Source organism: Nyctereutes procyonoides, unplaced genomic scaffold (assembly GCF_905146905.1).
Source record: "Nyctereutes procyonoides isolate TBG_1078 unplaced genomic scaffold, NYPRO_anot_genome, whole genome shotgun sequence".
Classification (NCBI taxonomy): Eukaryota; Metazoa; Chordata; class Mammalia; order Carnivora; family Canidae; genus Nyctereutes; species Nyctereutes procyonoides.
In genome coordinates, this window is record NW_026575051.1 from 11050013 (window position 1) to 11059639 (window position 9627).

At 51.0% G+C, this 9627-nt stretch overlaps 1 protein-coding gene across 12 annotated transcripts in view; it reads right to left on the reverse strand.

Moving 5' to 3' along the window:
- The window catches only part of TRERF1 (transcriptional regulating factor 1), a 210610-nt gene extending 208465 nt beyond the window's left edge, over positions 1–2145 (reverse strand). For all 12 annotated transcript variants that reach the window (XR_008665137.1, XR_008665136.1, XM_055330778.1 and 9 more), the window contains exons 1-2: positions 2024–2145; positions 1520–1601 (exon numbers count right to left, since the gene is read on the reverse strand). The gene's annotated coding sequence lies outside the window, so the exon portion shown is untranslated. The remainder of the gene's footprint in view (positions 1–1519; positions 1602–2023) is intronic.
- Positions 2146–9627: the final 7482 nt, after the last annotated feature.

Below are 9627 nucleotides of genomic sequence, written 5' to 3' on the forward strand. Positions count from 1 at the left end.
CACCATCCTGACTAAGATTCTCAGCAGGGAAAAATAATAGCAAATTTGTTTAACTAATGCCTAGTTAGGAATATTTGATAAGTGGCAGTAATATTTAATTCCCAACTAACTCAACTCTCAAGCTGCCAAAAATCAAATTCTCAATCTGGAAATCTGATGACAGGGAGGAAAGAAGAGAAGCACCGTCCATCAGTAACATGTAGGGAGATTTTTTTTTAAAACCCACTTTTTCCCCTGCTAGAGTTGAGCCTGTCTACAGAACTGCACAAAGCTTAACCAACTTTAGTTAACCACACACCTAGCATTTACTCCCTGACCCTACTAAACATGTCCCGGGTTTGGGTCCCTGGTGCCAAAATTATCCTGGCAAAGTTAAAAGTCTCAGCATAATCAAGGTACCTGGCAGTCAAAACCTACCAACTCATGTGCAGAAACCAGCAGGAAAAGAGAGGCAAGGAGAAGCAAAGACTACTGGTTAACTGGCTAAGTGTGGAGGGCTGCTTGTTATTCTTACAGTGGGCATCAAAACCACATTTTCCATCACCAGATTGCTTTCCTGAAAGGGTAAATGATGCAGAAGGTTGTACCAACTGGGACAACTTAAAACTCATTCCTTAAAGCTCTCCTCCATGGCCTGCTAAAAAAGTGAAGCCAGCCGGCCTTTGGGAGGCTTTTTTTTTAAAAAAACAACTCTTCAGACACCCCTGGCTTCATCATTCCTAAGCATCACCTCCATGTAGTTCACAAGACAGTCCAGGCCATGCTGTTAGCAACCCGCTCAACACTTCACTTGCCAAAGCCCTGTCTAGTCTGGGGCAGAGTTTCCACAAAGCTGGCTCTAACAGACCAGCCGAAGGCACACGGAAGAACCAGAAGTCATTTTCTCTAACCTAAGGATGGCAGGCGCACATGCTCCAACCCAGCGCTGGCCAGAGGCTGCCCGCCAGGTGCTTTCGGCCTCCGCCAGTGAATGGGTGGTTTTGTGTTATTCTTAAATATCTATTTCTTCAGCCCACCAGCAGTAACTTCCCAGTCTACCAAACTGAAGTTAGGGAGTGAAGGGGCAGGCTCTCCCCCTTATACATTTCTCTTATCTGGGTGGCCACTGTAGCTTGGGGGAGTATCCAGCCCCCAAGGAGCCTACAGGCGCATATACATACATATATGCATCATGTCAAAAACCCAAAAGGCACATCCCTAGGGTCCTGCGGTTTCTTGGCTGGAAGAATGAAGGCTTTATAACATCACAACCTTCAATTGCAAACCCCAACACCACCATCGTTTAAGCCGGGGCTGCCAATTATAGCGCCCATCTCAGCCCTCCCCCCTTTGCCGGGATGCTGGACAGCCCGCAGAGGGACAAGAGAAGAAGGGAAGCAGAAAGAAGGCCCTGCTAACAGACTGAAAGTAAAGAAGTGGGGGGGGGGGGGACTTTCCTCTTCCCCTCCCCCGTCTTCTCACGGAGCATCCCCCAACTAATTTTTTTTTTTTAATGAAACTTAATAAGCTTCTTGCCTACCTTGGCTGCTTCTGCAACAAGTGCATGGGCAATCCGACAAGACCAGACTCCGCTTGGGGGGTGAGCTGGGGGGCGAGCAGAGCTGATGGAGTAATTTCAATATTAATTTATGTCAGAGCCGCCTTCACGAAGCGCTACTCACTTACAGTACTGCCCTCAGCCTGTAAACAAATATCGCTCCGCCAGGAAACATACTCCCCAGATGCAAGCCCCTTCCCCAGCAGGGAACAGGGCCCTGCGCCGCCCCCACCCCACCCCCAACAGCATGCTCCCCCACCCCGGGTAGGAAGCTCCGGGTTTCCAAAGCACCAACCCACCACCTCCGCCACCACCCCAGCAAGAAACTTACTCGGTCCGTCTACGCCTCCACCCTCCCTTCAGGAAATCTACTCTCCATATGCATTCAGCCTCCCCGCAGGAAATCTGCTCCCCCCTCCCCCCTTCTATATACATGCACCCCTCCCTCTCCTCCTCCCCACGCGCCCTCCCCAACCAGAAACTTACTAGCGTGCAAGCGTGCAGGCTCTCCCGATCCTGGAAACTTACTCCCAGCTATAGCGCCCGCCAGCCCCCTTTCCCGGCCCTGCTCCCCTTCCTGCCCTCCGCGGCAAGCAACTCCAAACTCTCCGCATCCAGCCACTCTCCCTCCCCGGTGGAAATTTGCAGCGCGGGGCCGCGCGCGTGCATCCACCCTCCCCTTCAGGAAACTTACTCCCCATCTGCATGCACCGCCTCTCAGCCATCGCTTAGAGGGAAGGGGGTGTGCTAGGGAGACAGAAATACATATGTATCTCTCGCCCCTCCCCCGGCCGCAGCCCACTCGGGGCCGAGCAGCGGTAACCTGGCCTTACCTTTTGCATTGCTCCCCACCCTCGCCCCCTCCCTTAACCCTCCTTATCCGCTCCCCGGCGCCCCCCTTTTTTCACCCATTACCCACCCCTAGCAACCGTTCCCAAGCTCCTCTCGGCCTTTTTTTTTTAAATCCAGGATGCAAATTCCTCCCCTGTCAGCAAATCGACTGTCAAATTATTTTCTTGCAAAAGGAGAAAGGCGGGGTGGGGGGGGGGAGCAGAAGCAAAAAGGGGGGGGGAGGGCGGGGGAAGGGAGAGAGGGACAGAGGAGGGGAGAGATATCCCTCCGCAGAGCTGGGTCTGGCCGCGGGCGGGGAAGCAGGAAGTAAGGTGTCCAGCGCCGCGGCCGCCGGGTCCTCCGCCCCGGCCCCCACCCGCGCCCCCTGTCCCCCCGGGCGCCGCGCTCAGGCGGGCGCGGGCAGCCTGGCGCATTGTTCGCCGCCTCCCCGGCGATGCGCTGCCGACCTTATTTGTGTGCTCTGCTTGTGCGTGAGGTCGCACCTTTTGTAGGCTTGGCGAGACTCTGGACGAGGATGGGGCGGGGGACGCGGACCGAGTGGCGGCCCCGCGCGGGACCTGTCAGCCCCCGGGGTGTGGCGGACTCTCCGGCGTGACCGGAAAATCGAGGCCCGGGAGAAGGCGGCGTGGCCGGGAAGCTGCCGCCTTAGACCCGGACCAGTGCAGGATTGCTTCCTGCGTAGCCGTCCCGGTTATTGTAACGAGCTTTGCAATTTAACGACTGGGGTTGGGGGGCTTCATTTATTTTGCTAAGGGGTTGCAAAGACGCCAAGGTCTCGGTGGAGTGCGGAGAGGCGGCCTGTGCCTCCCCCCTCCGCACCCGGGCTCGGCGGGGCTGGGAGAGGGGCTGGGGCTCCCGGGAAGGGGCTGGAGGCTCGCGAAGCGCGCGGCTCCATCCCTCCGCCCCGATGGGGGCGGGGAGGGGGCGCTGCAGACGGCGCTGCGAACGCAGCTCTCTGGGGAGGGGGCTCCATCTCCGCGGCGCTGCAGGCCGGGGAGGGAGGTTGCCTAGGAGAGGAGCCGGGCCGAGAGGGGAGGGCGGGGAGGGGGCGCGGGTGCCGCGGCGGCGCGCGCTCGCCCCTCCTCACGCGCCATGACTGTGGAACGTGGTGCCGGGGAGGAGGGACGGCCGCCGGGGGCCGCCCGGGGCTGCTCGGCATTGGTGCGGAAACCCGAGCCCGGAGTCGCTCCTCGCGCTGTCTCCTCCTCCTCCTCTGCGGGGGAAACCGCTGCACCCAAACCGAGAGCAGCTGCGAGCAGGGGGCAGGGCGCGGGCTGAAAGGCGAGCCGAGGGTTCAAGCCTCGGCGGCGCCGGGGGGGCGAGGGCCGGACGGGCCCCGGGGCCCCGCGGAGGCGCGGCCGCCGTCGGTGCAGCGCGGGGCCGCGGCCTTCGCAGGCGTCTCTCCCGGCCGCGGGGAATGGGAACCAAAGTGGCCCGGCCGCACCGACCACCTCGAGCCGGCCCGGGGCATCTCGCTCACGAGGGGCCCACCGGACAGCGAGTAGTTGTAGCTCAAGGGAAAGTTAACCCATGCTTTTTTTTTTTTTTTCTTTTTTTTCCCCCAGCGTGGGGGAGGTCGTTTCGTCCCTTCCCCCAGCTCTGGCGCAAGACCGACGAGGTGCTCCCCTCCCCACACCTTCACCGCTGTCCCCCACCCCCACCCCCACCCGGGCGCTGGGTGGGGACAGGGCGGGGGAAGGCTATATGGGAGCTTAAAGCATGAGGTCATGGGCGGAGGAGGCTGCTGCCATAAGCGGCCGAGGCTGGTGTGTATTTTGAGGGGTAACGGTTTCGGCAGTGTTAAGTTCTCCCGCCTCACCCTACCGATTCCGGGGCGCCTGAGCCAGGGGGCCCCCGAAACAAGAGGGGGCTCTGGGCCGTTTCGCTCAGTGAGCGTTTGGCCGGTGCCCAGCCCTTTTTGAGGTCCTTCCATAAAAGCAAAGAAAGCTGAGGGACAGCGCACAGTGTCGCGGGGACCGAGAAAGGCTTCAGATGCTCGGCCGCCCCTCCCCCGCCCCCCCCCCCCCGCGCTTTCTTCGGTCCTCGGTCTCCTACTACCCGACCGCTGTGTGCGATAAGCCTCCTGCGCCCTCCCACCCATTCTTCCCCAGAGGCCAGAGGAGCCTCTAAAACTCTTCATGTGCACTCCTTCCAAACCCTCGCAGTTGCTCTTAGAATAAAGGCAGGCTCTGAAGCCCTTGCGTGATTTCGCCTCTGCGGACCTCCCCACTCTCCCAGCTCCTCCCCTCCTGTACTGTAAGCCGGGTGGTGCCTCTTTGTTCCGCATGGGGCGGGGGGCGGAGAGGGGAGCTCTACCCCTTACCCCTCCACCTCTTATTACCGACTCCTGCTAGACCTTTAGGATTCGACTCCACTGTCTGCTCCCTCCAAGAAGCCTTCCTGCGTGTTAGTCTCATCTCTAACACCCTCGCGGAGAAAGACCCTCCCTCTCCCTCCAGCCCAGCTGCAGCCAGAGCTGACCCCACTGACCGCCCTTTTCCTAGGCGGGGAAGAATAGCTGAGCTCTAGCACTGTCACTGCCTGGGGCCTGACCTCCTGGGAGGGAGTTGGTGAGGAAAGAACCTCCAAACACTCAGTTACGCCCCGGAGACCTGGAAGAAGCAGGGCACCTCCACCTCTCACACCCAGCACACACCCACACATGGAAGGCAAGGAGAGGTCTTTCTATCTGAAACTCCTTCCCGGAGCAGATAGATAAGGAGCCTGAAGGGAAGAGAAAGTAAATTGCTCAGGGTCAATGCAAAAATTCACACTCTCTTTCCTGCTCCTAAACCAGAAAAGGGAAGGTTTGGGATTCAGACTGTGGTAGTGCTCCTACACAACCAACCATGCTTGAGTCACCTTCAAAGAACCCCTGCTCGCTTTGGGCCACTACCAACAGAGAGGTAATATTTCCTACTGGTTAGTCCATCAGGCTCTGACCTCGAATGACTTACTTAACTTGGTTCAGTTTCTTTCCTGTAAAATTGAAATAATGGTATCTACAGTGTTGTGTTGTGAGGTTTAAATGAGTTCATATATGTCAGGGCCTTAGAACAGTGTCTACACAAATTCTGGATTACTTGTGAGTGGGGTTAGGTGCCCCCTCCCTTCCCAAGGACCCTCAAAAATCATGTCCCCAGAGTCTATGCTGATTTAACCATCAAAGTGATCTGTGACCCAAAGAACTTGAAAGCACTGATAAATGCACAGATAATACACGAAGACATTATTTAGCCAATAGATTCAACCCTCAATAGTGCATGTGTTTGAAGACTGTCCATGGGGTGGATAATCCCAAATCCGTGAGCTGTGGTTCTGGAGGCTCTGAGAATGAGTGTCAGAGGGAGGACACCTGACATTGAAATATCACCTTGGATCTTTGAAATTAGTGTCAGGCTCAGGGCTCCTGGGTGGCTCATTTGGTTGAGCATCTGCCTTTGGCTCAGGTTGTAATCCCTGGATCCTGTCATGGAGCCCCAGGTCCAGCTCCCTGCTCAGTGGGGAGTCTGTTTCTCTCTCCGCTTTTCCTCCCATTCATGTCCTCTCTCAAAAGCTTGCTCTCCCTCTGTTTCTCAAGCACTCCCTTTCTAATTAATTAATTAATTACCAAAAAAAAAAAAAAAGAGTCAGGCTGAAATACTCCTAATCCTGGTGCAAAACCTACCTTGTATGACCTAAGCCTTCCTAGGGCTGCAAAAAATGTAAGGGGATTATTTTTACCATCATCAGATCCTGGTAGTCCCATTTTCAGCACTTGCCCCCATGATAAGAGGTTTTTTAAAAAATGCATTCACATGGTTCTGAATTCAAATAAATATTGAGAAGTCTCCCTCCCACCCTGTCTGACACCCACTGATTTTCCTTCTATGGAGGCAACCAATCTTAGCCTTCAGAAGGCATGTTTATCTGTTTTCCAGCTGAGGCCTTCAGAGTACTTGGATGCCTATTTAAATCTTTATGTCCAGGCTCCCTTCTCCAATCCAGGCAGAATCACTACCCCACTCCTACCCTACCCACCCCCTTCAGGTTGTATTACTAGGGATGAACTAGCTGGTTTCCTGAGCTACCAACAAAAGCAAACACTTTGTGTTTCTTTCTCCTCCTCCACACTAATAATAATCACTAAGGTTTATTGAGTGCTTTCTATGTGCCAAGTGCTGTGCTAAGTACTAGACATGCATAATCCTATTTAATCAGCCCCAAACCACTTTATAGATGCAGACAGAAGTGGAGGATCATATTACATCGCTTACACCAATTTGCAAGCCAACCTGAGCCCAAACCCTCTCTCCTAACCCGTAGTCCTCTTGCCTCTCTGCAACACAGGAAAAAATCTGATAGCCTGAAAGGGAAGGAGTAGAATGGAGTCTTTGGACTTTGTCTGATCTCAATTCAAATTTTGCCTCTGGCTCTGCCAGCAATGAGACCTTGAGGAGGCTTTTTTTTTTTTTTTAAGATTTTTATTTATTTATTCATGAGAGACAGAGAGACAAAGAGAGGCAGAGACACAGGCAGAGGGAGAAGCAGGCTCCATGCAGGGAGCCCGACACGGGACTCCCCCCCCCCCCCCCAATCACGCCCTGGGCTGAAGGCAGCGCTGAACCGCTGAGCCACGGGGGCTGCCCAAGGAGGTTTCTTAAGCTCTCTGAACCCCCATTCGCCTGCCTATGAACCAGGAATATACATTTTGGGTTAGTATGAAGATCAGATGCACATAAATAATGGCTTTTAAAATGCCTAGCAAACCAAATGCAGTGTTTAGATCTTGTGTAGTTCTAATTTGAATAAACCAATTGCTAAAAAGACATTGTTGAGACGGAAATAAAGTGTGGACTTGATGTAAATGTTAGGAGATTATTAAGGTGATATAGATGTGATATATAGAGAGATATTATAGATATGTGAGAGGTATAGATATTATAGATGTGATAATGGCATTGTGGTTATATTTTTTCTTCAGTTTTTATCTATTAGAGATGTGTAATGAAGGATTTGGAGTGAAAGTCTGTCTAGGACTTATTTTCAAACACTCCAGTTCCCTTCTCCCCAAAACAGGAGATAAATAAAACAAGATTAGCAAAATGTGGATAATTGTCGAAACTCTTAGGCTGTTTTCCCCACTTCTTGAATGCTTGAAATATTTCAAATCAATTTGAAAGAAATTTAGAAGTAAAATAATTATATTCTAAAACATTAAAATTTAAAAAAATTTAAAATGATCAGACATTCAATTACTATAAATTGTTAATAATCATAAAATTTCCTAGGGGATCCCTGGGTGGCGCAGCGCGATCCTGGAGACTCGGGATCGAATCCCACGTCGGGCTCCCAGCGCATGGAGCCTGCTTCTCCCTCTGCCTGTGTCTCTGCCTCTCTCTCTCTCTCTGTGACTATCATAAATAAAAAACAAAAACAAAAAAACAAAAAAAATCATAAAATTTTCTAAATTGTTGAAATACAGTACTGGCTTATAGCATGGTACATGCAAAAATGGCAGTATTGTTACTGGGAGACATTCAGGACATGTCTTACCTGCCTTTGGCAGGTAAGCTGATGATGGGGTAGGAAGATGGGAAAGAATGAATACCGCAGAAAGCAAGGAAAAGGTAAAAAAGGTAGTTGTTAAGGACCCATTCAACCATACAGAGGACAATGCACAGGTAGGTAAATGGCAGGAAGAATGGGTAACAGAGGCACAGGCAAGTTTAAATTGGTAGATTTTCTCCTAAAATGTACAGCTGCACAGAGCCACTTCAGAATCGAATGGAGGAGGAAAAAAAAAAAAAAAGAATCGAATGGAGGAATCAGATGCACCAGGCAAAATTCTCAACTCTGTGCTTAGCAGGGCTGTTACCCAGTGCAGAGGGCTCTGTGTTCCCTCATTTGGAGTTTGGATGCAAGACCTCTCCCACCTCTGCCACTGTCCAGGTGGAGTCTAAGGAATGCTGTTGGCCTTCCGCAAGAAAAGGATCATTTCTGAGGCCACTCTGGTTATTTGCCTATCTCAAGAACAGATCAGAGCTGAATAGAATTGGAAATGTATCCAGCTCATAACCAAATAAAATGTCTTAGGCCCAATGAGTTTGTTTATTGTTCTAGAAGTCATTTGTGTCTGTGTGCTCTGGGTTCAAACAGCTGGAATTATTTTTACAAATGACCCCATTTTGAAATAAAAGTTTGTCTTCTTTGAGAGAAGATTTGCATTTCAGAGAAAAGATAAGACAATATATTTGGTAATTCTTTAAAGAATGGAACCCCTTCTGTATAATACATTCTTTTATATCAAAGGTAGCTCTTCACAACTCCCTAAAAACTGGAAAAATTAGAAGAATGGAGAAATAGAGGAAAACACATACCACCTTGCTTCTTGTTCTTATCTGAGGCTGCAGAGTGAAGGCTCTGACAGACAACAGGTTCAAGTCAAGCGACCATGGAACAAGCGGAGCATGTGCTTTAGGGATGGATGGTAACTTTAGGGATGTAAGGATGTAACTAATGCAGTTGTTGAAGGAGGCTCAGTGATGAAGGCAAGTTAAAGCAATGAAACAATATGGTGGCGGCTCTTGTTTCTTTCTCCTTCCTAAATCTGTAACAACCAAAGCAATGAAAGCAAAAAATCATGGCACAGAAGGGCTTATGGGGCTCCCACTTTAAAACCAGTAGGATAGCATAAACCACCTCAACTGCCAAGTCTGTTAAGGATGGTGTTGACAGAGCAGACCTTACTCAAGACAGGAGGGTTAACTGGTATTTGTGTAGTAATACAAAGAGATTGCTATCTCAGGCAAGTTTCTAGCCAGAGAGAGAAAATACGTTCCAGGCTATGAGAAGGTCCTCAGTTTAAGTCATATTTCCAAGGGGGAAGCTAGGATATTCAGTAGATTTGGTGTCCAATTAAAAAAAAAAAAAAGGAACTAACTGGTTGAAATCACTGCTAAAAATTCCTGCCCCTGTCGAGAAGGCATGTTTGGGAATCACACATTTCAGCTATTGTATTAGCATATGGTGGGTGGTGCTCAAGAGCTGTGGTGGCTCACCATGGCTCCCGAATGAGTGACTTATGTTAACTATGAGGGCGAGAGAGAGATTAACTTAATTTCCTAGTGAAGATGCAAATCTATTAAAAAGTTTTTAATTGCACCACTGTGCAATTTAAATGTTAAGTGTAGATAAAGGCTACTTTCCCAGAACTCCTAATGGAACCACAATTTTTTTAAGTAGGGGAAAGGACCCCT